The 21,029-nt window shown below is 47.0% G+C and overlaps 1 long non-coding RNA gene across 4 annotated transcripts in view; it reads right to left on the reverse strand.

Annotated features, from left to right (window-relative positions):
* Positions 1 to 904: 904 nt before the first annotated feature.
* Positions 905 to 21,029, reverse strand: part of LOC120097924 (uncharacterized) — a 29,905-nt gene continuing 9,780 nt past the window's right edge. For 2 of the 4 annotated variants that reach the window (XR_015641470.1, XR_015641471.1), the window contains 3 exons: positions 18,926 to 19,046; positions 5,694 to 5,931; positions 3,743 to 4,108 (listed from right to left, as the gene is read on the reverse strand). This is a non-coding gene — a long non-coding RNA (uncharacterized LOC120097924). Of the gene's footprint in view, positions 4,109 to 5,693; positions 5,932 to 18,925; positions 19,047 to 21,029 lie in introns of all 4 variants that reach the window. The other 2 variants (XR_015641469.1, XR_015641472.1) reach the window with 2 other exon arrangements.

Genomic DNA, 21,029 nt, shown 5'->3' on the forward strand with positions numbered 1-21,029 from the left:
CTCATGGCTCTAGGAGACCAAAACACACCCTCTAAATGCATACTTCTGGTGACCCACTTCCTTCAACCAGGCCCAACCTTCCGTATGTAGCTCTACCATCTCTCAAACTCAGGTTTATCAATGCACGCAATCGTCGATTAGGCACCAGTCCTCATCATCTAATTGTCTCTAGAACTACTATCCTTTTGGACATAATCCGGAAGTGGACATTATTAATCTCCTAGAAGGTTCTCAGTCTAATTAATAGTCAAGATTGAACATCACAGTTAACGGGTGTGGGGGTACTCTGGTTGTGACATCTGCCACCCCAGTGATTGCCAGGGTTGATTCGGTTGATATGGCTGGTTATGTGGGTGTCTGATTCTTCTCTCATGTTTGTTCCTCCCAAAGACCAGTGTTCAGTCAAAAACCGAAAACCTTCCCTGAACAGAGGAGGACTGCCTGTCTGTCAAGGGTATTCTAGCGGCTGGGCTGTTTTGCTAGAACTTTCAAATAAGCTCTTAAGCATCACAGTTAATTTTTTTTTTACTTTCAAAAAAAATTTTTGTTTGTTTTTATGAGACAGGGTTTCTTCGCATAGCCCTGACTGTCCTGGAACTAGATCTGTAGACCAGGCTGGCTTTGATCTCACAGAGAGCCGCCTGCCTCTGGCTCCTGTGTGCTGGGATTAAAGGCATTCACTACCACCACTTGGTTCATCGCAGTTAATTTCATGTCTAACAGTTTGTTACAGCAATATCGATAACAGGGAATATGGCAAGAACCACTGGGCATGCCGTGTGCTGACGTCGGACATCTTGGTGACAAACGGCATGGTTTCTTCTCACTAGAGTTTCTCCTGTTGTATTTGCATCACGAAAGAGAATCCTGAAGTTGCAAGCATATCTATTGAATACTCTTAGCATTTTTAAAAATAGATTTATTTATTTATTTTATGTACGTGAGTGCACTGTCACTGTCTTCAGACACACCAGAAGAGGGCGCCAGATCCCATTACGGATGGTTGTGAGCCACCATGTGGTTGCTGGGAGTTGAACTCAGGACCTCTGGAAGAGCAGTCAGTGCTCTTAACCTCTGAGCCATCTCTCCAGCCCATTTAAGTAAGTTCAACTTTCAAAGTTTGAGTGTCAGTGACCAGGAACTTGAACCCCGAACCCTCGGATTAAAAGTCTGATGCTCTACCAGTTGAGCTAGCCAGCCCCATGTTCCTCTCGGCACTCTTAATTCCTGTTCTTTGGCAGACTGGAAGTTCTTAAAATATTTGCATGCTAAAAAATACTTGACGGTTTTGCAGCCTAAAAACATTGGCTCTGGGCTGCGATGTGATGAGATGTGACACATCTGTCATCCACGGCTGATTTCTTACTCTTTTATCCATTGCCTCATTCTCCTTGTACCCTGTGATTGATACATGTTATGGCTTGGATCTTAAGTGTTCTCTCAGTTCCCACACACATAAGGCTTTGCTTCCAGTCGCTGGCACTACCAGGAAGTGGTAGGTTCTTTGGGAGACGAGTCCTGCTAAAAGGAATTTAGGTCATTGACATGTGCTTTTGAGAAGACATTGGGATTCTGGTTTCTTCTTCTTCTTCTTCTTCTTCTTCTTCTTCTTCTTCTTCTTCTTCTTCTTCTTCTTCTTCTTCTTCTTCCTCCTCCTCCTCTTCCTCCTCCTCCTCTTCTTCCTCCTCCTCCTCCTCCTCCTCCTCCTCCCCCCTCCTCCTCCTCCTCTTCTTCTTCTTCCCTCCCCTCTCTGATTAATGGCCCCTATGAGCTAAACCAGCTTCCCTTTTTCATGTGTCCCCACTATGAACTCAAACCAACAGGGGCTAAGTGAGTTGGGCTGAGCCTTTGAAACGTCCCTTCCTAACAGTTCATTGCCATGGGGGTTTTGTTTCAGTGGTGGAAGCTGGCTAACAACCAATAAGAAGCCAGTGCTGCCAACTGTGGTGGTTTGCACATGCTTGGCCTATGGGAAGTGACACTATGAGGAGGTGTGGCCTTGTTGGAGGAAGCGCGTCACTGGCGGGGTGGGCTTTGGCAGTCTCCTCATGCTCAGACTCCACCCAGGGCAGAAGAGGGTCTCCTTCTGACGGCCTTCAGATCAAGATGTAGAACTCTCTGCTCTTCCAGCACCATGTCCGCCCTGCTCCCCACCATGATGATGATGATGGACTGAACCTCTGAAACTCTAAGCCAGCCACAATGAAATGTTTTCTTTTTATAAGAGTTCTCTTAGTCACGGTGTCTCTTCACAGCAATAAAACCCAAACTAAGACACTTTATGGCAGAGGTACCAAAACCAGGGTGGTTTTTCCTCATCAGGTGGATTTTTACCAGGGTCCCTGGCCTGCGAATCGACGCGCGTGACAGATGCTGAGGTCCAACTGGGGTGTGGGCAATAGTGGATGTTCCTTCTCTCCTTCCATAGAGGCTAGGCCTTTACTATGATTGAATGAGAAATGGTGTTGAGGGTGGGACTCAGGGTGACTGGCTGGGGGTGTGGGGGAGAACTCCCAAGAACGGTTCTCTGAGCTGTACTCACCAGCGAGAAGCCAGTCTTTGTTAAGATGCTGAGCTGTTGATGTGCGTATGACAGCACACTCTGGTTATTCCTGGCCTAATACTCGATTAAGCAGATAAGATAAAACTTTCAACAGAACAGAGCTTTTCGTTTGTTTTGTATTGGGCTCCCCTCTATTATTCATTGAACTCTAAAGCATTCTTCTGCTTCTAGAAGGTTCCGGGATCAGCTACTGACTTTAAGTTGGACATTACAGCAGGGGGAACTTCGGGTCCCAAGAGAGGTGATTTGCCTGGGGCTACTGAATGGGGACAAAGCTCGACTTCAACTCTGGTGTCAGTAGCTGGGGACCTTTCTTTTGGTAAGGGCCGTTGAATTTTCCCATCTCCCTTCTAGGCACACGTGCCTCATGCACGACTTGTCTTCATCTCTCAGATCTACATCGGCCTCTTCTGTACGATTTGTTACCCAGCTCTGTCAGTCATGTGACCCAGAAGGATCAAACCCCAGCCAGTCGCGACATCTTTATGCTATCTCCTGGGCTGTTGAATTCACGTGGGCCGCCAGTTCCTGGGGCCCTTCTAGCTCAGCTACTTTAGAAATGGAGCCAGGAGGAGCGGGAAGCAGAGTGGAAGATGCCGACAGACAGAGGGGCGGTGACCGTGTCTGAATACCTGGATCCAGCCGCGCCCAAAGCCAGCGCATTTCCTTTTTTGCTTCTGTTTTGTTGTTGTTGTTGTTTTTTTTTTTTTTTCTTTTTCTTTTTCTTTTTTTCGGAGCTGGGGACCGAACCCAGGGCCTTGTGCTTGCTAGGCAAGCGCTCTACCACTGAGCTAAATCCCCAACCCCTTGTTGTGGTTTGATGGACATTTTCAACACTCGAACCTGACTCATGCACACCGCTCTCACGCTCTCATCAAAGGACAGGAGCCCGTGACTCGTTTGGCCTTGTTTCCTGGTGATACTAAGGGGGCCAGCTTGTGATCAAATGCCTCTTCCAGTCTTGTGAGATTCGGGGCTGTGACTCTCTCAGGACGGGCCACACAGGAGCTCCCTGCTGCCTTTAACCCCGCCGGGGTCCACATGCTCTTGGAGTCCTGGACACAGCAGTCACAGAGGACCGAGTTGCTACTGAAGCCTCGCTGAAACGCAAAGAAAGGTTTCTACCAAAACCGTGCCACGTGTGATGAGGAGGTTCTCAGAACTGGGATGGACAGACAGCGCACTAACCGATATTTAATGTCACTAAGACTACCAGGAAAGCAGATGCTGTCACCAATGAGCGTAGTAAAGGTTATCTGGGAGTGGGGAAACGTTCACGGGCTGCTGGAAATGAAGAGTAAGGTGGCCTTGCCTTTCGGAGCATAACTTGGTAGTGACCGTTCAAGTGGAGAAGAAATGTAGCCTTCCTGTTTAGAACGTACTCAACAGGTAAACGTTGATGGGTCCACAAAGGGGTAAGTAGATGAAGATGGATAGGACAGTATTTGTCATAGCAAAGATATTGGTCGCCATTACCCAGTAAAGGGAACTGGATACTGTTTTCATCAGTCCTGGGACATCCAAACCGTGAATCAATTCCAGGTGCTAAAAAAAAAAAAAATGAGGTCACTCAGGATGTATAGGGACGGGAAGGTGTTGAGGGTCTACGACTCTATTAACGTGGAGACGAAAATAAAATCTTCCCAAAGTTAAGATGAAGTTGGAAAATAGGACCAGGGAGCCAGGGGACTTTCATTTCTGACTAATTAATTTTCTTCCAGGATATGGAGAGATGGCTAAGTGCAAGGGTTGGTGTGGAAGACAAGTTCCACCACCGCCTGGGAAGTCCATCCAGGGGCTCTGATGCCCTCTTCTGGACTCTGCAGGTGTTTCTACCCACTCAGGCACCCCCTCCCCACTGAAAAAATTAAAATAAAAACTTTACAATTTAATTAAAGAAATTATCATCTTACATATTCATTTGAAAACTAATATCAATAATACACGAAGTGAAAAAAAATTAAAAGCTCAAGGGGCATGTGCCAGATATCCGTAACCAACTGATACAGAATTAATTGATTCCTAGTGTGTATTCACTGCTTTTAGAAGGATGAGGAGGAGAATGACGAGGAGGGCTGGAGGACACTGGCTGGAATGAGGCTCCCTGAGCCTCCCCGAAGACCTTACAAAGCCGTAGCGGGTATCCTACCCATGGACCCGGCTGTGGTTCTCCTAGATCTGGATCCTGAACTCGGGGAGGGGGGACTAGATAGTGAGGCACTGGGTCCCCCAGGACTGGCCCCTTCCTGCCAGCTCCCTTGAGCCGGGCCTGCCCGGCAGATACTCAAACACTCATTAGGCAAGACAGATCTGTAAGCAAACATTTATCCCTGTGCATCTGCGGGCTGCAGGTGCAGGGCAGAGTCCTGTTTACCCAGTGCGCAGCCAAGCAGGCTGCTGCCTGTTTGCCAAATGCCCTTTCTGGCTCTGCTTAGAGGCCCACCTGGGAGCAGGCTGGGGCGAGAGCCTCAAGTGAGAAGCCAGGAGATACTACCCTGGCAGACAAGTCTTTACAAAGGCCTCGGTATCAAGTCCTGAGTGTAGATGTGGTTTATACGGTACTCCCTTCCTCTTCTTGCAATGGCCTCCCACACTGTCTGCTAAGGTCCTCCCGTTTGTCCTCCTCTCTCTGGGATCTTTCTTGGGCTTCAGTTCCCATCTCATCAGGCTTTTCATGAATTCACTTCTACCCCAGAGCAGCTGGGTTCCTATCAATCATCGTTGTGACCTGACCTCAGATATCATCAAATGTTGATGGTGATGGTAACGGGGTTTCCTGGCCTATCTGCCGGTACCAAGGGATGATGCCCAGGGCCCTTCCATACTTTATTTTGTGGTGCTGGAGTTCAAATCCAAGGCTTCAGGCAAAGGCTCTACTCCTCCTGGGCTCTCTATGCTTGGAATGGTCTCTAGACGACTTACAGTGTCTAACCCAGGCTAAATGCTGTGTAAAAGTTTGACATACCAACCAGTTCCGAGAGCGAAACCAAACGCGTCCAATCTCTACGTACTCAACACAGTGGGGACCCGGAGATGTGAGGGGAGACCCTGGGTTTTGAAAATTCATTTATTTTTATTTTACGCGCATGAGTGTTTTGCCTGTGTGCATGTTTATGCGCCGTGTGCATACCTGGTGCCCAAGGAGGCCAGATGACGTGGTTGGATCCTCTGAAACCGGAGTTACAGTCTTGTGAGCTGCCGCGTGGGTGTTGGGACTCAAACGTGCTCTTAAGGGCTGAGCCATCTCTCCTGTCTCCACACTTATTTCCCACACTTCCGCGGTTCAGGTTTGTCTGGGTGAGTTAATAGATGGGCGAGGTGGGGGTCTTCTGCACACTGCTCTCTCTCCCCAGCACTCCCCAGGGAGCCTAGGCAGCAGAAATCTGCTTAGAGTCTGCCTGAGAGAAGCCATTCAAAACGCTTCGAATACTACACCAGTGAGGTGGGTTTTCTCCAGCCAGAGACAGGAAATGGCTGGGTAAGGAGTGTAAGTAATAGGAACAAGAGAAACCAGATGCGCCCAAGCAAACGATACAAACTCTGCAGGGCTCTGCCATCTGCTCTCCCAGCCACGCCCCTTCCCCAGCCACGCCCCTTCCCCAGCCACGCCCCTTCCCCAGCCACGCCCCTTCCCCAGCCACGCCCCTTCCCCAGCCACGCCCCTTCCCGTCTCTCCTCTCCACTCTTTGCTACTTCTTTGTAAGTTAAAAGAATGATTTATTTATCTTCATTTTGTACACGTGGGTATTCTGCCTGCATGCATCCCTGTCTGTGCACCATATGTGTGCATTGCCTGTTCAGGGCGGCAGAAGAAAGCCATCAGCTCTCATGGAGCTGGAGTTACAGGCCGCTGCGAGCCACCAAGTGGGTGTTGGGAATCAAACAAGGGTCCTCTGAAGAGCAGCCATTACTCCTAACCACTGAGCCACCTCTCCAGTCCCTTTTGTTATTGCTTGAACAACCTGGAAATGATCCAGCCTGGGGTCTTCTCAGGCTGAGGTTTACAGCATCTCCAATCTCTCTGTGCTATTGGCCGAAGACTAGTCTCCAAGGTGACAGTGTTAGGGGTGGGGTCTTTGGGAGGCAATGGGTTATAAGGGGTGGTCCTCATCGATAGATTTAGTGTCAACAAAATACATCTGTCTTAAGTGGTGTGCTTGAGTGCACCTTCTAGAGTTTGTATGCTGAAGCTTATCCCTCCTCTCCTCCCCAGTGCAGTAGTACTGAGGGATGGGATGTCTAAGAGGGGCTAGTCGGAAGGGCTCTGAATAGCTTAATATTGCTGCCTCACAAGTGAGAGCCTGATACAAGAATGAATTTCGCCTCCTCTCTCTCTCCATCCTTCCTCCCTCTCCTCCCAGCCCCCCCTCCCCCCCGTATTCTTTTTTCCTGGTCCAATGACAGGCCTCGTTCTATCCTGTCTTCTTATATGATGGGGGGTGGTGGTGCTGTTTTTAAAATAAACGACCTAACCTGTAGCATTTTGTTATAGTAGCTCCAGATAGACTAAGTCAACGAGTTATCCATTGATGGTGTTTTGTTATAAAGGCTTAAACAGACAAGATAGTGTTGTGATAAATAAAAAGGCAGTGGGATGGTTCCGGGTTCCCTGTGTATCCTGACGGTTGCGCTCTCTCGCTAGTTCTGGCTCCAACGGGCCACTGGAACTAGCGCTAATTTATCTCAGAGGCTCCACGCTGCCCCCATCTACTTTCCTGCTGTCCTCGAGCCATTCCAACACGGCATTCTGTCAGGCTGCCCCTCCCTCCCTCACAGCTCTCTTGGTTGGTCTCCACCACGCCAGGCATGCACATCACAATTCTATGGCGGGCCGGGTGCATCCTGCCACCATATACTCTCTTGAACTCAATTAAGTCACCACACGAAAGAACGCATCCCACAATATCCTCGGATTCAATTGATAAGCTATAATTTGCCCATTTAGACAACACAAAATCCTGTACACATCCATTCCTTAAGAATAGTCATAACAACCTGTAATATGTGCAGAGCGGAATCTTGACATCCGCCGCCATGTTCTCTCAGTTCCCTCCTCCTCCAGCCTCCTCTGCCTCTCTAAAACTTTTCTCCCGCCCATCCTTCCTTCTGGTCCAATGACAGGCCTCGTTCTATCCTGTACCTGCCTTCGCCTGCATAATGACATCAACCTATAAGAGGGGGCCTTCAAACGCCCTGTTCTCTTGTCTAGAGTTCTTTCCCTGGAACATGGTAGTGGATGTCCTTACTTGCTTGTATCGTACCCTCCAATGTCATCTGACCGGAGAGCCTTCTTCATGCTACATCCTGGTCATTAACCTTTCTAACGGTTGAATCTGTGCATTTGCTTGCTGTCTGACTTGCACCAGGGACAGGAAAGTAGGAGTGTCATGCACGTACGTCCTGCTGGAAGCCCAGAGCACAGAGCTTCAGACTCGTTGAATGCCTGCTGAATGAATGTGTGTGAAATATTAAGCTAAACTACCCAGGTTCTGGAACGAGCTAACTGATGCTTACATGGGTCCATAGTAGCCCTGTTTGCTGACCCCTTAGTTTGTCCCCTTTGTTCTGCATGCCAGCAGGGAAGGGATTATGACAAGCCTTCGAGAGTGATTAGTGACGGCCCAGGAGCCTCGCAATCTACAGAACTGGGATGGGATGCCTGCAGGCTCCTGGCTGCAGCAAAATCAAATTTAAAAGCTTGATGGGTGGGAATTGCAGCAGTGGGGGAAGGGTCTCTGTTTGGAAGCAGGTATCCTCTGTGTTCAACTCCCAGCTCAGCTATTTACTGTGTGACCCAAGACCAAGAAAGCCCCCACTGTGAGCCTTGGCTAACCCTTGAACAGGGACAATAGGGCCATTTCCTGGACTGCACTATTGGCTCTGCATCCATTTAGGGACCCGGGTAAGCTGAGGCACACACTTTGCTTAATCAGTTGGTCATTTCTGGAGATGTAACCTAACAGTAGTTTCCATGTACTGATCATACTGGCAACTTGGCTATGCCCTAAGCTGAAGCTACCTACTTCATTCTGGCTCCTCTGCAACGTGTGTGTGTGTGTGTGTGTGTGTGTGTGTGTGTGTGTGTGTGTATGTATGTGTGTGTGTGTGCATGCGTGTGTGTGCATGTGTGTGTGTATGTGTGTGTATGTATGTGTGTGTTTGTGTGTGAGTGTATGTGTGTGTGTGAGTGTGTGTGTATGTATGTATGTGTGTGTGTGAGTGTGTGTGTATGTATGTGTGTGTGTATGTGTGTGTATGTGTGTGTGTGTATGTGTGTGTATGTGTATGTGTGTGTATGTGTGTGTGTGTGTGTTTTACAAATGATGCCACATGACTCAGAGCAATGGAAGGTAGGTCCGGTATTGGATGGCATACAGTCAAGGGTAGAATTTTATTCCTTTAAAAAATGATTTTAATTTATTTATTGTCTTAGCCAAGGCTTCACTATGTAGTTCAGCCTGGCCTCGAACTCATGATCTTCCTCCCTCAGCCTCCAGAGTGCTGGGATTCAGGTGTGTGCTATTATACCTTCCTTGGCTTGCTCCTGTTTTACAGGTTAGGGATAAAGAGGCCCAGGGAAACCAGAGATTTGCCTTGGGCAAAATTGGAAAGAGCTGAGACCGTGATTTATCAGTTTCTGCCTTGTGCTCTCCTCTGGCCCATCTTTGCCCTTTGGGGGCAACAACTAAGTGTCTCATTTCTCCTGGACAGTAAGTGACTGAAGAGGGGTGGGTTTTCAAGTGTCCGCTCCATAACCAGTTTCAGGTTGGAGGACCGGTGGGGTAGGGGTGCGTGTGGGCTGCTGGTGAACAGAGGAAACCTATTTGAGTCTACAAACGGTCTTTCCTTCCTTCCCGTCTGCGTCTCTTTCTCTCCCTCCCCCACTCTTGCCTCCCAGAGAGCTCCGCACTAATTAATCAGCAGACATTAGCTCCAGCTGGGACCAAGTGGGGTAGACTCATTAGTACAGAACGACATTAATATAACTTTTTTTTTTTTTTTTGGAGACAAATCAATGATTCAGGGTGGGCGCCTATGGAGGGCTGCCTGCAGAACTGGTATGGACCAAGAAATAGGTTTAAGATACAGAGAGGAGACCATGTGAATGCAGAAGGAGGACCAGCAGGCCTGGTCTCCAAGGTGACTGGACAGAGGGGAGGGCCAGAGCGATGGTAGCTTACGAAGTGATTTCATCCTCCCGTGCTAACTAGTGTCGACTGGTTTTAGAAAGTCTCTCTCCCTGTGCTGGCTTCTCACCAGACTAAGAACCTCTTCAGTATGGGGCAGGGATCCCTGTTGCTGACTGGTCGGTTCCTCTGGGGGCCCTGTAGGATAACACTATGGAAATGAATCCAGAAAGTATAACCCCTTCATAGGTCTCCTTGGGACGGGCAGGTTGGAATAGCAGTGCTGTGCCTTCGGGCCTGGATGGTTTGGGACAGGGGCTGTTGAGGTCTGTCAGGTGACAGCTTTTGTAGGAGCATGTACCAGAGGAGAAGGAATGGCCTTCCTTCCTCCTTCCTTCCTTCCATTCTTCAGTTTTTAATCTAGTAGAGCTAAACAACTCTTGGGTTTAAAACATTGTTATTGTTGTATATGTTTGTATGATGTGTGTGTGGGTGGGGGTGGGGTGGGGACACGCACGCCACAGTGCAGGTATGGCAGTGAGAGGACAGCTTTCGTGGAGTCGCTTTTCCCTTTCCACCTTTACATCCGTTCCATGGGTTCCAGAGAGCGACTCAGATCACCTCGCTTGAGCAGCGAGTGCCTTTCGTGGGAGCCGTCTCAATGGCCGCAAACACCAACTGTCTTTACCTCCAGAGACAAGAGGCTGAAGGTAGCCCCAGAAGGGAGACTTAGACACTGATTTCTTCCTATGCCATCCATTCCCTCCCCCACTCTGTCTCCCTCCACACGGTAGGAACCTTCCACGGGACAGCTAGACTCTGAGGTAAGAAGGAGGATTCGATGACAGGCGTGTTCCTGAGAGGAAGTTAGCATTGGGGAAGAAGAATAGAAACTGAGAAGAGCTGCTGGGTTTTCTCAAGATGCTCTTTCAAGTGTATTGTCTCGTGGCTCTTAAGAAACACCGGTATTGCCAACACCTTTTTCTTTCCTCTGGAAACAGGGCTGATGGTGGCTATTGTCTTAGATTCTGTGGAGAGGTGTCAACCACTAGAAGTGAGTGTACACTTTCTATCTTAAGTGTCGTGTGTTGGAAACGTGGTCCCCAGCGCATAATGCTATTGGGTGTTGGTGGTGGGATCTATGGGCGGCAGGGCCTGCTGGGAGGTCAGCAAGCCTTTGAAGGACACACTGGGTCCTGTAGGCCCATCACATGCTCCAGGTGGGTAGCTTCCTTTTGTCACATGCTCCTAGGAAGCTGGATCATATAGGAATTCTATTTCTGGTCTCTGAAGAGCATCCACACTGAACTCCAGATCTACAGCAGCAGCATATAGGGGTTCCCTTTGCTCTCGACCCTCACCTGCATTTGTTGTCATTTGCTTTTTTAGGGGTGGCTATTCTGACTCTCATTAATTTGCATTTCCCTGATGATTAAGGGCGCTGAACATTTCCCCCATATGCTCATCCGTCATCTGTACTTCATGCTCGGAGAACTGTCTGTTCGCTCATAGGATCTTTTATTTATTGAGGGGTTTTCTTTTCTTGGTATTTAGCTTTTTAAAAGTTCATTATATATTCCAGATATTAATCATCTATCAGATGTATAGCTAGCAGGGACCTTTCTTCCCATTCTCTAGGCATCTCTTTATCTCTCTCTTTTAGGGGTGTGTGTGTGTATGCATAATCTGTGTGTGAGCATGTAGCGTGTGTGTCATAGCATGTAGTTATTGACTGAAAACAACTTTGTGGCATAGGTCTCTTCTTCAAGCCCAGGTCTCCAGGCTTCCGGATGGACCACCTTTATCCTCTGAGGTATCCCTTCTGCCCCTAGGCTGTCTCATAATCCAATGAACTGTTAAACTGCTGTGTAAAAGCCCTTTCATTCCACGGAATCCCATTTTTCAGCCTATGGCGATGTATCCTTGAGCCACTGTAACCCTCTTCAGGAAGTCCTCGCCTATGCTCACATCTTGGGGCATTTCCTCTCCATTTCTCTCTCACAGTTGTTGGTGTTTCCGGTCTTACTTGGATGCCTCTGTTCTACACTGCATTGGTTTTTGTAAATAGTGTAGATAGAGACCTAGTTTTATTCTTCTACGACGGGTGTCCAGCTTTCGCAGAATCATTTACTGAAGAGGCTGTCTTTCCTTTCAAATATAGCCTCTGTGTCTTTGGAAGGAAACACTCAGGTGACCATGGCTGTGTGTGTTTAATTCTGGGTTCACCACTCTCTTCTGCCGATCAGTATGTTTGTTTTTGTTAGTGTGGACCTGTGGTCTAACCTGATGTTTTTGTTAATGTGGACCTGTGGTCTAACCTGATGTCGGGTAGGTGATGCTTACAATAGTGTTCTTTTGACCACGGTTGCCTTGGCTATCTGGGCTGCTTTGTGTCACCATATGGATTTCAGATCGTATTTTCTATCTCTGTGAAGAACGGCGTTATACGGGGATGGCAGTGGAACTTAGATGGGGATTGCGCTGAATCTCTAGATCACTTTAGGAGTGTGGCCATTTTCCCCGTATCAGGATGCTCTTTCCATATGCCGTTGTCATGTTCACTTTATTCAGAATTTTAAACATTTCGTTGTTAATATCTTTTACTTCTTTGATTTTGTTTGTCCAGCACAAGGTCTCACTATGTAGCTCTGGCTGACCCGGAACTCTCTATGTAGAGCAGGCCGGCTTTGAACCCACAGAGGTCCACTGGAGTGCTGGGGTTAAAAGCTCCTCGTGCCCCGCCTTTTGGTTATTTTTATTCCTGGTTATTTTTGAAGCTGTTGTGAATGGGGTTGCTGGGCTGGTTTCTTTCTCGGCACGTTTGGTGTTGTCCACAGGGCACACTACATGCTGTTGGGATTGACTCATGCATGTTGATCTCATATCCTGACATTTTGCTGAAAGTGTTTATCAGTTCTGTGAGTTTTCTGGTGGTGTCCTTAGGGTCTCTCATACACGGAATCATACCACCTGCAAACATGATGGTTTTTACTATTTGTATCTATTTCTTTCTTTCTTTTGTGCTATTGCTTGAACTCTGACTTCAAGGACTGTATGGAAGGGTGGACACTCATACTTATTTTATTTTTAATGGAAATTCTTTGAATCTGTGATGGCTGGTATTGTCAACGTGATGGGTACGTTGGTTTGTACAGGAATGGCCCCCATAGATTCATGTGTTTGAATACATGGCCTATAGGGAGTGGCACTGTTAGGAGGTGTGGCCTTGTGGAAGGAAGTGTGTCACTATGGGGGTGGGCTTTGAGGTCTCCTATGCTCAAGCTCCACCCAGGGTAATGTACAGTCTCCTGCTGCTTGCAGATCAAGTTATAGAGGACTCTCACCTCCTTCTCCAGCACCATGCCCGCCTGCATGCCGCCATGCTTCCCACTGTTGCGATAATGGGCCGAACCTCTGAAACCACAAGCCAGCCTCAGTTAACTCTTTTCCTTTATAAGAGCTGTGTTCGTCATGGCATGTCTCTTCACGGCCACAAAACCCTAAGGAAGACAGTGAGATCTCGACCCGCTCAGGAGGCAGGCATGTCTGTGGAGGAGTTGAGTTGTATGTGTTGGGGTAATGATAGTGGGAAGACCTCTCCCTGGCTGTCCTAGAAATTGCTCTGTAGGTCAGGCTGGCCTTGAGAGTCACCTGCCTCTGCCTCCGAGTGCAAGGATTAAGGGAGTAAGTACAGGGCTTACCCCTGACAAATTATAAGATTTTACTGCTTCCCTTTCTTCCCTCTTTCCTTTCTTCCTTTCTTCTTTCTTTCTTTGACATTTTCAGATGCCACAAATAAATGTGACATTTGTCTTTCTGTGTCAGCTCATATCTCTTTACATAAATTTAGCCAGGCATCCTGATATTTAGTTTCTTCCTAGTTTTGAGACTTTCCTGAGTTCAATTCCCAGCAACCACATGGTGGCTCACAACCATCTGTAATGAGATCCGATGCCCTGTTCTGGTGTGTCTGAAGACAGCGACAGTGTGCTCACATACATTAAATAAATAATATTTAAAAAAACCCTACCAGGTGCTAGGGTGTGCAGGAGGACTGAGGATATGTTGGTCAACAATGGTGGCTTTGCTCTGAAATGGAAGCCACTGGAAGGTTTGAGACCAGTTGGAAGGGATGTGATCAGTTTCGCAGATATCCTCTGGGAACTTGCTATGGACAGGTCCGCAAGCAAAGACAGAAGCCTGCCTTGTAACGTTGCAGATCAGGAACGGAAGCATCACCGTCAGGGAAGAGTCTTGGCATGGTTTGAAGACAGAGCTGAGCCCGTGTGTTAACAGGTCAGCTGTGGGTCGGCTCAAGCGGGACTCCAGGGCTTTGGGCTTGAGCGGCTGGGGAAGATTACAAGGAGAGACTCCTGCGTACGTGTCAATGTTGAGAGATGCTCGTGAGGCAGCAGGAGGGGATGTGGAGTGGCTTTAGCTGTAGTCTTGGGGTTTCCACTGCTGTGAAGAGACACCACATGACCAAGGCAACTCGCATCATGGCTGGAAGCATGGTGGCATGCAGGCAGACACAGTGCTGGGAGGAGCTGAGAGTTCTACATCTTGTTCTGAAGGCAACCAGAAGACCGACTCTTCCACACCGGGCGGAGCATGAACTCTAGGAGTCCTCAAAGCCCCCTACACAGTGACACACTTCTCCAACAAGGCCACACCTCCTAATAGCAGCACTTCCCATGGGTCAAGCCTGTTCAAACCACCACCGCTGTGGTCATGTCCTTGCTACAGTTGGTTGTTAGGACGAATGTCATCAAGAGCCTACCGCCTGTCTGAGGATACCGGGGAGGTCCACAGACAGATGTGCGGCTCACACAGACTTCAACAGTCTGGTGTGCTAAGCCTCCATGGGACACTGAGGAGGGCCAGTTCTTCTAATGTGCTATGGAAAATGAGATTGGTCTAGCTTTAAGAACAGGGAGCCGTGGGGCTTCTGAGCAGGGAACTGACACAGTAGATCTCTGTTAGAAAGGTCCTGTGTGGGAGAGAGGGTTTGAAGAGCTGCGAGGGGAATTGATGGTGACAGCCCTGGCACCTCATGAGGAGGCTTGGCTCAGGACAGTGGCTGGGGTTCAGGGATAGGGAGACAGAAGGGAGGATGGGTTTGTGTGCGGTACTGATGGGGCTGGGTACCAGATGGATGTGAGAAGCAGGAAGATAGATACTAGAGCCTTTGAGAGGAGGGTCCCCGTGTTTGTCTCAGAGGAGCGCAGACTGTCCTCACCCCATCCCCCGGCACCCTATGGCCACTGTGCTTGTTAACAAGGAACACTCCTCAGAGGGAACATATGTGCTGTTATTTTTAGGTGATTAGCCACACATCGTGGACTGTTTGACAGTCGTGGGTAAACAAAAGCCATTTGTCAAAATGAGATGTCCCAGCCTTGTCCCCTTCAGCAGGCCTGGTTGCTGCACTGTGAATTTCTGTTGCATCCGCAGCGAGGCTAATTAGCACCACGGCTCCTGCATAATAACGCCTGTGTCTGCCCGGGCTCCTGTGAGCAATGCCTTCTTCCGGAAGCAAAAGTCACAGGTCTCTCTCTCTCTCTTTCTCTCTCTCTCTCTCTCTCTCTCTCTCTCTCTCTCTCTCTCTGCCATTTTTAGGGTTGGAGAAGCTAAGGTTAATGGAGGGAGAGTAAATTCCCTATGGTTCTACGATCCTTGGATCTGAAGGATCCTAGAGCCTGAGGCTGGTGAGGGGCTTCTCTGTACTCTGAATCTCTCCCTTCTCCCATCCGGAGAAATTCAGACTGCATCTAGCATCGTGGCGGGTAGAGGATTGCCGTTCTTCACACTGAGCTCAAATCTGGTTGCTGGGGATTCCATCCAAGCCGTTCTCCCATCCCTTTCCACAGTGATTCAGGTAACCAGGGAGTGGACAGCTCAAAGCCCCACAGTGGATCTGCTAAGGGAGTGAAAACCTGAGCTGTGGTCTTGGCCTAGTTCACAGGGGGCCCCTGGGCCCATGGTCCCACCCAGTGGTCTCCAGATTACCACGTACGTATCTGTGAGTTCTACGGGAGTGGATTTTACCAATGATCAGTTAAAATAGAAGTTTTTGTTTGTGCTGAACATGTGCAGGCTTTTCTTGTCATTACCCCCTAAATAATGGGGTATAACTGTTACAGGCCATTTCATGGCGTCTGTCAGGGGTTTCAGGTCATCTACAGAGGATTTACAGGACTCAGGGAGAGGCGTGTAGGTCACACATAAATGCCCAAGCCACCGAGTATGTGAGGCCTGACTGTGCTAGATTGGCATCCATGGGGGTCCTGGACCCTCCCACCCTGGGCAAACAGCAGGGACAACTGTTATTTTATTACAGAATTCTGAGTGTACCAAGACAGACATCATCTGTACTTCCGGGCCTTCCTTTCTTCCCTGCTGCTGTGATAGTCCCACAACGACATTGCATTCTGCCTGCTCTGCCTGGAGAGAAGGCCCTCTCTGAACTTCCAAGTATGTTCTCCTGAAAGCTGGAAGTTTTGGGGAGTTGGATGCTGTTTGGATCCCACACGCAATGCTGGCTGCTGGTGTGTATGTGTGGGGAGCGGGACTCTGGTCTTGTATAGTACATATCTGTCATCTCCTGGGTTCTCTCCTCAGAACCCAGTTTCGTGTTCCTTATAGCATGCATTGACCACACCCTGAGCATGCATTGACCACACACTGCAGCTCTTTGGAGCTGCGGTCCCTTCTCCTATCAAATCCAATGTGTCTGTAGGTCATGGCTATTTTATTTCCTTGTCATTGGCTTAGTCTGTTTTCTGTTGCTTTGTTGAGATACCCGAGACTGGGAACACAAAAAGAAGTGAGCTTGGCTCCTGCTTCTAGGTACTGGGAGGTCCAAGAGCATGGCCTTAGACTCTCACAGGTGACTGCCTCATGGGGGAGAGAGGAGGCGAGAGGAGGAATCACACTTGTGTTGAATCCATGTGCTCGGGAAGGAACATTCAATTCCATGAATGTGAGATGTCTCTCTTGAGAGACAGCAGTCACCCACCCATGGGGTGGTGCCTACTAGAACTAAACATCTCTCTTCAAGCCCCACCTCCCTGCACTGCACTGCCATGGGGGAAATCCAATTTTAACCCATGATATCCATATATCCATATATATGCCATATTTGAACCATAGCTTTGGCCTGGTGGCCAGGAAGAGAAATAACATTTTGCAGCAGGAGACATGACAAGAGGGCTAGTCTTCAGCAGGGAAGGAGGCCCATTTATGTAGGTTCATAAGGTTAGAAGGATCTGGAGTGGAAATATCTACCAAGTATTCATTTCATATATTTCCAGTGATGCCTCATGCTTCTGAGATGAGAGCCCCTAGAGCCAGCAGGGGAGCCGTCTGCTTTTCTATTTGGCCTGCCATTGCTGGTTAGTTATGCTCACTGTTTAAAAATTAGCCAGCCAGTTGAATGGTTCTTATTGCCCCCTTCACAAATCTGGCTTCTTCATTACCTATGCCACACACACGCACGTGCGCGCGCACGCACACACACACACACACACACACACACACACACACACACTACCACTAAACACACTACCATTATAAAAATAATAGGAATTAACAATCATTAGTCATTAATATCACTCAGCATCAATAGACTCAATTCCCCAGTAAAAAGATACAGGCTAACAGAATGGATGCAAAAACAGGATCCATCACTCTGCTGCATACAAGAAACATACCTCAGCAGCAAAGATAGACATTGCCTCAGAGTAAATGGCTAGAAAAAGGTTTCCAAGCAAATGGACCCAAAAAGCAAACTAGAACAGCCATTATCATATCTAATAAAACAGAATTTCAACCAAAATTAATCAAAAGCGATGGAGAAGGACACTTCATGTTCATCAAAGGAAAAATATCCACTAAAATGATTTTCAATTCTGAACATCTATGCCCCAAATGCAAGGGCACCTTCATTAGTAAAAGAAACATTATTAAAACTTAAATTACACATTGAACCCCATACATTATTAGTGGGAGACTTTAATACCCCACTTTCACTAATGGACAGGTCATTGAGACAGAAACTAAACAGAGAAATAATGAAACTAGCTGAGGTTATGAATCAAATGGACCTAACAGATATCTACAGAACATTTCACCCAAATACAAAAGAATGTCTCTTCTTCTCAGCATCTCATGGAACCTTCCCATAGGTTGCCATGTAGTCAGTCACAAAGAAAATCTTAATAGGCACAATAACATTGGAATAACCCCTTGTATTGTTTCAGACCATCATGGATGATTTTCAAGCTGGATTTCAAGAACAACAGAAACGACAGAAAGCCTCATGGAAAACTCATGGAAACTGAACAACTATTCAGTGATCACTGGGTCAAGGAAGAAATAAAGAAATTAAAGACTTTCTAGAATTCAGTGAAAATGAAGGTACAAAATGCCCAAACTTATGGGACACAATGAAAGCAGTGCTAAGAGGAAAGTTTATGGCACTATGTGCCTTCATAAAGAAATTAGACAGTTCTCATACCAGCAATGTAACAGCACACCTGAAAGTTCTAGAAAGAAACAAACACACCCAAGAGCAATAAAAGGCAGAAAGTAATCAAACTCAGGGCTGAAATCAATCAATTTGAAATAAAGAGAAAAATACAAGAACTCAACAAAACCAACAGCTGGTTCTTTGAGAAAATCAACAAGATAGACAAACCCTTAGCCAAACCAACTAAAAGGCACAGAGGCAGTATTCAGATAAATAAAATCAGAAATAAAAGGAGTCATAACAACAGATACTGAGGAAATCCAAAGAATCATTAGATCTTACTTCAAAAGCCTGTAGTCTACAAAACTGGAAAATCTAAATGAAATGGACAATTTTCTTGATATCACTCGCCAAAGTTAAATCAAAATCAGCTAAACAATTTAAATATTTCTATAATCCCTAAGGAAATAGAAGCAGTCATTAAAATCTCTCAACCAAAACAAACAAACAAACAAACAAATTAACTAACTAAGTAACTCCAGGGCCAGATGGTTTTAGGGCAGAATTCTACCAGAGTTTCAAAGAAGAGCTAATATCAACACCCCTCAAACCATTCCACAAATAGAAATGGAGGATCATTGCTGAACTCACTCTGTGAGACCACAGTCACCCTGGTACCTAAACCACACAGAATCTACAAAGAGAGAATTTCAGACCGATTTCCCTTATGAGCATTGATGCAAAAATACCCCGCAAAATACTTACAAACTGAATCCAAGAACACATCAAAAACATCATCCACCATGATCAAGTAGACTTCATCCCAGGGACGCAGGGATGGCTCCACATACGGAAATCCGTCAGTGTAATCCACCACAGAAACAAACTGAAAAGAAATAAAAGCCCCACACGATCATCTTACTAGATGCTGAAAAAGCCTTTGACGCAGTCTGGCATCCTTTCATGTTAAAAGTCTTGGAGGGATCAGGGATATGAGGCACCTACCTAAATGTAACAAAAGCAATATCCGGCAAGCCAATAGCCAACATCAGATCAAATGGAAACTTAAAGCAATTCCACTAAAATCAAACAAGACAAGGCTGCCCACTGTCTCCCTATCTATTCGGTATATATATCTAAAGCAGTAAGACAACTGAAGGGGATCGAGGGGATACAATTTGGAAAGGGGATGGAGGGAATACAAATTGGAAAGGAAGAAAACAAAATATCGCTTTTCACAGATGAGTTGATACTATGAGCCTAAGAATTCCACTAGAGAACTCCCACAGCTGATAAACACCTTCAACAAAGTGGCTGGATTCAAAATTAACTCTAAAAATCTGTAGCCCTCCTTTACACAAATGATAAACAGGCTGAGAAAGAATTAGGGAAGCAACACCCTTCACAATAGCCACAAGTAGCATAAAATATCTTGGTGTAACTCTAACCAAGCCAGTGAAAGACCTGTTTGACAAGAACTTCAAGTCTCTGAAGAAAGAAACTGAAGAAGATATCAGAAGAGGGAGAGATCTCCCATGCTCATGGATAGGTAAGATAAACATAGTAAAAAAAAATGGCCATCTTAGCAAAAGCAACCTACAGATTCAATGCAATTCCCATCAAAATTCCAACACAATTCTTTATAGATTTTCGACGAGCAATTCTCAACTTCATATGGAAAAACAAAAATCCCAGGATAGCCAAAGCAATCCTGTACAATAAAAGAACTTCTGGGGGTTGGGGATTTAGCTCAGTGGTAGAGCGCTTGTCTAATAAGCGCAAGGCCCTGGGTTCAGTCCTCAGCTCTGGGAAAAAAAAAAAGAAAAAAAAAGAAAAAAATAAAAGAACTTCTGGGGGTTTCACCGTCCCTGATTTCAAGCTGTATTACAGAGCAATAGCAATAAGAAACACATGGTATTAGCATAAAAAGAGAAAGGTGGTTCAATGGAATAGACTCAAAGATCCAGAAGTAAACCCATATATCTACAGTCACTTGATTTTTGACAAGGAAAGCAAAATCATACAATGGAAAAAAGAAAGCATCTTCAACAAATGGTGCTGGTCTCACTGGATGTCTGCATGCAGAAGAATTCAAGTAGGTCTATATGTCTCATCCTGCACAACACTCAAGTCCATGTGGATCAAAGACCTCAACATAAATGGAATACACTAAACATGCTAGAGAAGAGGAAGTGGGGAATAGCCTTGAACACACTGGCACAGGAGACAGCTGCCTGAACAGAACACCGATGGCTCAGCCACTAAGGTAAACAATTATAAGTGGGACCCCATGAAACTGAAAAGCCTCTGTAAATCAAAGGACACCACCACTCCCAGGAGTCTGTGGGGGGTGACCCTAGCTGAGACTGCTAGCATCTGGGGATATGGAAACTGTTGTGGCCACCTCCTATAGCCAGGTGGGACTTCCAGTGGAAGGAGGGGGACATCAACCCACCCACAAAACCTTCAAAATTTGTCCTACCTACAAGATGCACAGGGCTAAAGATGGAGCAGAAATTGAGGGAATGGCCAAACAATAAATGGCCCAGCTTGAGACCCACTTCCTGGGAGAGAGCCAACCCGTGACACTATTAATGATACTCTACTGTGCTTGCAGACATGAGCCTAGCATAACTGTCCTCTTAAAGGCTTCATCCGGAAGCGGATGGGAACAGATGCAGAGACCCACGGCCAAACATTAGGTGGAGCTTGGAGAGTCTTGTGGAAGAGTGGGTAAAAGGACCGAGAGAGCTGGAGGGGTCAAAGACACCACAAGATCTACAGAATCAACTAAATGGGCCCATGGGTGCTCACAGAGACTGAACCACCAACCAAAGAGCACGCATGGGCTGGACCTAGGCCCCCTACA

This window comes from Rattus norvegicus, chromosome 17, assembly GCF_021556685.1.
Source record: "Rattus norvegicus strain SHRSP/BbbUtx chromosome 17, alternate assembly SHRSP_T2T, whole genome shotgun sequence".
In the NCBI taxonomy this organism is placed as follows: Eukaryota; Metazoa; Chordata; class Mammalia; order Rodentia; family Muridae; genus Rattus; species Rattus norvegicus.